Source organism: Loxodonta africana, chromosome 17 (assembly GCF_030014295.1).
Source record: "Loxodonta africana isolate mLoxAfr1 chromosome 17, mLoxAfr1.hap2, whole genome shotgun sequence".
In the NCBI taxonomy this organism is placed as follows: domain Eukaryota; kingdom Metazoa; phylum Chordata; class Mammalia; order Proboscidea; family Elephantidae; genus Loxodonta; species Loxodonta africana.
This window is the reverse complement of record NC_087358.1, coordinates 81619149-81627743: the sequence shown is the minus strand read 5'-3', so window position 1 is coordinate 81627743 and position 8595 is coordinate 81619149.

The window sequence follows — 8595 nt, the reverse complement described above, 5'->3', positions numbered from 1 at the left end:
AACGTCACCAAATTGTACACGTAGAAATTATTAATTGGTGTTCTGCTGTGTATACTCTTAACAACAACAAAAAATAAATTATTAAAAAAAATCTGTGGAAGTTAATGTTTGAAATGCCAGTACCAAGGACAAAGTCAGGAAACAAAACCAAAAAACCAAACCCAGTGCCATCAAGTCGATTCCGGCTCATAGCGACCCTATAGTCAGGAAACAAGGGAGCTGCAAAGACAAACAAGAAACCCTACCGATCTCCAGAAGCTCAGTTGAAACAGAGCATTTCATACTGCCTACCTATTGTCTGAAGAATGGGAATTCCAGAACACTTAATTGTGCTCATGAGGAACCTTTACATAGATCAAGAGGCGGTTGTACGGACAGAACAAGGGGATACTGATTGGTTCAAAGTCAGGAAAGGTGTGCATCAGGGTTGTATTCTTTCACCATACCGATTTAATCTGTACGCTGAGCAAATAATATGAGAAGCTGGACTATATGAAGAAGAACGGGGAACCAGGATTGGAGGAAGACTCATTAACAACCTGCGTTATGCAGATGACACAACCTTGCTTGCTGAAAGTGAAGAGGACTTGAAGCACTTATTAATGAAGATCAAAGACCACAGCCTTTGGTATGGGCTGCAACTCAACATAAAGAAAACAAAAATCCTCACAAATGGACCAATGAGCAACATCATGATAAGCGGAGAAAAGACTGAAGTTGTCAAGGATTTCCTTTTACTCGGATCCACAATCAACAGCCACGGAAGCAGCAGTCAAGAAATCAAAAGACGCGTTGCATTGGGTAAATCTGCTGCAAAGGACCTCTTCAAAGTGTTGAAGAGCAAAGATGTCACCCTGAAGACTAAGGTGCGCCTGACCCAAGCCATAGTATTTTCAATTCCATCATATGCACGCGAAAGCTTAGACAATGAATAAGGAAGACCGAAGAAGAGTTGACGCCTTTGAATTGTGAAGAATATTGAATATACCACGGACTGCCAAAAGAACGAGCAAATCTGTCTTGAAAAAAGCGCAGCCAGAATGCTCCTTAGAGGCAAGAATGGTGAGACTGCGTCTTACATACTTTGGACATGTTGTCAATACTATCTCTCTATGGGAGAAGTCATCATGCTTGGCAGAGTACAGGGTCAGCAGAAAAGAGCAAGACCCTCAACGAGGTGGATTGACACAGTGGCTGCAACAATGAGCTCAAGCATAACAACGATTGTAAGGATGGCGCAGGACCGGGCTGTGTTTCGCTCTATTGTGCATAGGGTCGCTATGAGTTGGAACCGACTCGACGGCACCTAACAACAGCAACATGTCTGAACCAGAACAGCTTCTCTTTCATTTGTTTGTATTTTGGAGTTCCACGAAATACTTCTATTAGATAAGGGCTCTATTGTTTAAAAAGAAAAGAAAATCCTAGTTAATAAGGCTAAGTTTTCTAGAAATATTTAATAATTTTTCCCCCTCCATTTTAAGCCTAGGAGAAAATATAAATGGAAGAAGTTGAAAATTTACATTTTAAGATATTTTTTCATATTCCTCATGGATTTCATCTTAGTTTTTCATCTCTAGCCTTCTTAGCAATCTCCTAACAGGTAAACGTCCCTGGACAGCACAGTTTACTCTTCAGCTACTCATCTAAAGGTTGGCAGTTTGAACCCGCCCAGCAGTGCCATGAAAGAAAGGTCTGGTGACCTGCCTCCATAAAAATTATAGCCAAAAAAACCCTATCGAGAAGTTCTACTCTGTAACAGGCAACAGGTTTGTTTTGTTTTTTAATATGTAGCAATGCACAGATGTTTCTAATAATAAAATTGTCCATTTGTTCCTATATACTGTAATATCACTTAAGATTTGCTAATATCCGCAAAAAAGATTCCATTCATTTCTACTCTGAAGTTACTGCAGGAGGAGGTGAGCCATGATGGTGGAGTAGTCAAATGCTTCATGTCATCCTTCTTACAACAAGGACCTGAAAAAGTAAGTGCATCGGGTATATATAGGTTCATGAACCCTAAGCATCAAGACAAGGCTGAAGAATTGGATTAAGTGAGAGGTGGAAGGAGAAACAATTCAAAAACAGAGGAAAAAGAGAATTACAGATTGCTGGTGTCCTGACAGCTGAACCTGCACAAAACCTAAAACAAACCCAACCCGTTGCCTTCGAGTAGGTTCTGACTCATAAGTGATCCTACAGGACAGAGCAGACTTGCCCCACAGGGTTTCCATGGAGCGCCTGGTGGATTCAAACTGCCGACCTTTTGGTCAGCAGCCGAGCTCTTAACCACTGTGCCATGAGGACTAGGACATGTTGAGACAAGCAAGCAGCATTCCCAGCCAAATCCCACCCGTGCTGGTGCAGCTAAGCAGGAGTGACTCTGTACATACTTCCAGAGTCGGCCAGGAGTGCTTCCGGCCCTGCAAAAGTTAGGTGCACAAACCCAACCCACTGTGCACACCTCAGCAGCCCCCTCCACCAGAGAACCACGGGCCTGAGGAGCACTCCCACACTCTCACCCATCCCCTCTTCCGGCTTGCAACACCAGTTCCGCAGCATTCAACACTGCCATGCCCACTAACACAGGAGCTCAGGCCCTCTTCTGGAGGCGCCTGCCCCTTTACTCTTCAAAAGGCACCAGCACTGAGGGTGCATGGTTTGCAATGCCCTCCACCCGCTCCTATCACCTGAGCCAGTGCCTTGCTGGCTGAGCTGGGACAGTGTGGCCGCATTGGGACAAGATGGGCAGCATCCTCAGCGGAAGCTCACTTTCACCTGCAGCAGCTAAGCAGGAGCTGCAGGCCTGTGGCATCCAACACTACCCTGCCCCCTAAGCCCTCCCCTTCCCCTCACCACTGACACGGGGTCCACAGACTTGCAGGGCGTTATACCTCCTCTGGTTACCTGTACCAGCGCCCTGCTGGCTGAGTGCAGTGCAATGAATTACTCAATACAGCCCTTCCAGCCATGGTCTTTGTGACTTACACACGATTTAGTGGAACTATGCAAACTAAGGTACGTGCAACCTGTTATGGTTGGAGTTAGGTGTCAACTTGGCTGGGCCATGGTTCCCAGTATTTTACGGTTATCCTGCATTTTATGTGCTGTGGATCCTGACCTCTACATGTTGATGAGGCAGGACTGGTGTAAGGTGTCTTGGGTCATAGCCTTGCAGGAGGGCATGACTGAAGTCCCACCCTTACTAAAGTTACGTCCTTCCCTGGGGTGTGGCCTCCATCTAAGGTATATGTGTGTGTCTTGGCAAGGCTCTCTCTCTCTGCATCTGGATCCTGAGTCCAGTTCATTACCAACTGACCTCCCCAGAGGCCTGCTGTCTGACCTGCTGATTCTGGGATTTCCCTGCAGCCACAGTCCCTTGGGCTGGCAGCCTATTGTGTGGCCTGATTCACCAGCAGCCTGTGGTCTCAACTGGCGGTTTGGGTTCGTCAGCTCCTGCAGCCATGTGGGTCAGAAGAAAGCCTATGCCTGACCCACAAATTTGGGACCTGCAAGCCTCCACAACTGGGTGAGCCATTTCCTTTATACGGTTTGTGAGCTCTGTGAGACGTTGTGGTCAATTAGGGAACCCAAAGATGGGACGGAGAGTGCTGTGGGGAGAGAGAATAGTTGCTGTTAGAGATGATGGAATGACACAGCAGCTTGAAAAAGTTGGACTTTTGGGACATCTTTAACCTCCCGCTTCACAGGAACCAGCTTTGTGTTGATCCTTATAAAAGAAGTAATTCATCAATGAAGCCTGCACAGTGCAGAAATATTGAGACAAAGCAAGCAGCCTTCCCACCTGGTGCAAACAAGCAGGAGAGACTCTGCACTCACGACCAGAGTCAGGCAGGGGTGTTTCCTGCCCTGTGAAAGTTAACTGCACCCACCCTACTCACCACACACAACTCAGACCCCCATGCTGGAGGTCTGTAGGCCTGAGGAGCACTCCCACCATACCTGCCCAACCCCTCTCCCTGCTGCCCACAGGGGCAGACCTGTGGCATTCACCGCTGGCCTGTCCCCTAAGATGAGAGCTCAACTACCGGTGCTCTCTCTCTCTATATATATATAGAGAGAGAGAGAGTGAGAAGAAATGTCTCATGCAGTTGTAGAGGTTGGAAAATTCCAAGTCCTAGGGTCAGGCTGGAGGCTTCTCCTGACTCATGTAGCTGCAGGGGCTGGTGAACCCAAGATTGGCAGGTCAGACAGCAGGCCTCTGGCTTACAGGCTGTGGAGGCCAATGAATCCCAAGATCGGCAGTTACAGCAGGCTGCTCAGAGGCTGCAGAGGCCAATGAATCCCAAGATCGGCAGTTACAGCAGGTGCTCAGAGGCTGCAGAGGCCAATGAATCCCAAGATCAGCAGGTAAGATGGTACGCCACAGGCTTACAGGCTGTGGAGGCTGACGAATCCCAAGCTCATCAGGTAAGCTGCAAGCTCAAGTGCCAACACTGGAGGTCAGATGAGTATCCAGAGTGATAAAAAGCCAATGAGCTTTGCCAGAAAGTCCACATATATTGGATGCAAGCCACACCCCCAAGGAAACTATCTTTCAACGGATTGCTCATAGCAGAACTCATGGTGGAGGTGATTACATTATATCACATCTCATTATGGAGGTGATTACATCATTATATGATGCCAAACTACATAATAAATGCCAAACCACTGAGAAACATGGCCCAGCCAAGGTAACACACAACCTTAACGATCACACTCAGTAAACACAAATTTGACAATAACAAAATAAAAGAAAATCCATAAACAAAAAGAACACAGAAAATTAAATGAAACAAAGAAACCGTCAACACCACACACACACACTATATATATATATACACACACAGCAAAATTACACCAGTAAACTCATACCTGTCAATAATTGCACTAAATGAAAATGGCATAAATGCACCTGTAAAGAGACACACAGTGGCAGAATGGATAAAAAGAAAACATGATCCATCTATATGCTGTCTGCAAAAGACAAACCTTAGACAAAAGACATAAGTAAACTAAAATGCACAGGATGAAAAAAAATATATCAAGCAAACAATTACCCAAAAAGAGCAGGGATGGCAATATTAATCTTTGATAAAATAGACTTTAAAGCAAAATAACTGTAAGAATGAGGAAAGACACTATATAATGATTAAAGGGTCAATACACCAGGAGGACATAACCATAAAAAATGTATATGCACCCAATGACAGGGCTCCAAAATACATAACACCAAATCTTAACAGCACTGGAAAGAGAAACTGACAGTTCCACAGTAACAGTAGGAGACTTTAACACACCACTTTCAGTGAAGGACAGAACATCTAAAAAGAAACTCAACAAAGATACAGAAGACCTAAATGCCACAATCAACCAAGTGACCTCACAGATTATACACAGAACACCCAAGAGGAGCAAAGCATACATTCTTTTCCAAAGCAAATAGAACATCCTCCAGAAGGGACCACATTTTAGGCCACAGAGCAAGCCTCAACAAAATCCAAAACACTGAAATAATACAAAGCATTTTCTCTGATCACAACACCGTAAAAGTAGAAATCAATAAGGGGAATAGCAAGGAAAAAATGATATACACAGAAACTGAACAACACACTTTGCTTAAAAACTACTGGGTAATAGAAAAAAAATCAAGGATGGAATAAAAAATTCATAGAATCAAATGAGACGAAGACACATTATACCAAAACCTTTAGGACACAGCAAAAGCAGTGCTTAGAGGACACTTTACAGCAATAAAGACACATCAAAAAAGAAGAAAGGGTCAAAATCAAAACATTAACCCTACAACTTGAACAAATAGAGAACACCAAAAGATGCCAAATTCAACAGAAGAAAGGAAATAATAAGGATTGGAGCAAAAATAAATGAAATAGAGAAAAGAAACACAATAGAAAGAATCAACAAGACCAGAAGTTGGTTCTTTAAAAGGATCAATAAAATTGACAAACCACTGGCCAAACTGACAAAAGAAAATCAGAAGAGGAAGCAAATAACCCAAATAAGAAATGAGATGCATGATATCGCACAGAATCAACTGAAATAAAAAGGCTCATAACAGAATATGACAATCATACTCCAATAATTTTGAAAACCTAGAAGAAATGGGCAAATTTCTAGAAACACACTAGCTACCTAAACTAACAAAAGCTGAGGTAGAAAAACTAAACAGACCCCTAACAAGAGAAGAGATTGAAGAGGTAATTAAAAAAAAAAAAAACCCTGTCCTGGATGGCTTCACTGGAGAATATACCAGACTTTCAGAGAGGAGTTCAACCAATACTACTCAAACTATTTCAGAGCATAGGAAAGGTGGTAATACTCCTAAATTCATTTTATGAAGCCAGCATAACCCTGATATCTAAGCCCGGCAAAGACCACTAAACAAGAAAACTACAGACCAATATCCCTCATGAATACAGATGCAAAAATTCTCAACAAAATTCTAGCCAGTAAAATTCAACAGCATATCAAAAAAATAATACATCATGTCCAAGTGGGATTCATACCAGGTATGCAAGAATTGTTCAACATAAGAAAATCAATCAAAGTAAGTCATTACATAAATAAAACATAAGAATCACATGATCACCTCTATTGATACAGAAATGGCATATGACAAAACCCAAAAACCATTCTTCATAAAAACTCTCAGCAATAAGGAATAGAAGGGATATACCTCAACATAATGAAGGGCATTTATATAAAACCAACAGCAAAAATCATTCTCAATGGAAAGAATGAAAGCATTCCGCTTGAGTAGAGGAATCAGACAAGGATGCCCTTTATCACCGCTCTCATTCAATATCGTGCAAAAAAAAGAAATAAAGGGCAGGAGGTGGGGCCAAAATGGCAGAGTAGTCAGATGCTTCTAGTGGTCCCTCTTACAACAAAGACCCGAAAAAACAGGTGAATCGATTATATATGACAAGCTAGGAGCCCTGAACATCAAAGGCAAACTTGAGGAATCGGACAGAGTGGCAGGGGGAAGGAGAAACGGTTCAAAAGCAGCGAGAAGTTGCCAGACTTGACCCAGAGGGAACCAGCACCCTACAGGCCAATTCCACTGTGAGCACAGTGAGGCAAGCAATGCCGTTTGGGATGTGTTTTCCACATCGGAAGAGAACTCGCGGAAGAGATCCTGCTCAACCCTCCAAAGCAAGCGAGAAGTGGCCTTCGATCAGCGAAAGTACCTGCATTTAATCTATCTTGCAGATCTAAAAATACCCCTTTGGGAAAAACCTCTCTCCCACTTACCTGCTCCCTTCCCGCTCTGCTCTGGGTCCCAGCTGGCTGCATGTCCTGAGCTCAGGCGATGCAGCCAGCCAGAAGAAGGATCCTGCACTTGCCTGAACCATTCTCCCAGCCTTGGAGAGGGGACAAATTAGCAAACGGAAAAAATCTGCCAGCTCCCCTAAGCTGGGATCTCAGGGCAGAAACATGTCCTTTGCCTAGGCTTAGTGATAAAGGGTCCAGGGACTTTGAATGCATTTCACCCCTGCACAGACCTGTGTGGACCCATTTGAACAGTGTAGGCCCTCGTTAGCATAGTACGACAGGGTACACACCTGAAGTCTAACTTCAACTGTTTCACCTACATGGTGGAGAGGTAGGTTCATGACATTTGGCACCGATCTGCCTATTAAGCAGGGTCATCACCTACCCACATCAGGGGCCTGAAGACTGGTGGCTCCGCCCGGGAAACCTAGCCACCCGTGACAGGGTTCCAAGAATAAGTGATGCCTCCCAGTCCTTACAGCCAACAGCATTGGGTACCCATAGTCTGGCTGCAAAACTTGCCCACCTACACACTCTAGGCAACAGGGACACATTGTCCTCAGAGACACTCAGGGACAGTTGTCAGCCCCCCGCCTTGCTAAGAGCATGACCGCCTACTACAGCCAAATACCTGTGCCTACACCAATCGCACTTTCTCATCTAGGACTGTCGGTAAGAGCCTGCACCACACACTTGGTGACTGACTACCTGGACACCTAAGCTGAATCCATACAAGAAAAGTGAACAGACTCCTGGGCTCACATACCTAGTAACAGCTCTAACCACCTGGTGACAGGACGTTAGAGCTTCAAAGGTGCCAATAATCAAACTAGCTCACTTGAGCAGTCTATTTGGGAATATTAAAACAGAACAAAAAGCTGGACACAGTAAGCAAACAAAATAAATAAGTATAATAACTTATTGATGGCTCAGAGACAAGAGTCAATATCAAATCACATAAAGAGGCAGACCATGATGGCTTCAGCACGCTCCCCCCAAAATCAAGAAATCTTCCAGATGAAAAGAACGTCCTGGAATTACTGGAGGTAGAATACAAAAGATTAATACACAGAACTCTTCAAGAAATCAGGCAAAACGCAGAACAAGCCAAGCAGCACACAAACAAAACATCAGAGGAACTTAAGAAACAGAGGGCATCCAAGTTGGTAAGGAAGAGCTAAAACTATCTCTATTTGCAGATGATATTATCCTATACATAGACAACCCCAAAGAATCCACAAGAAAGCTACTGGAACTAAAACAAGGTTTTAGCAAAGAAGCAGGACACAAAAT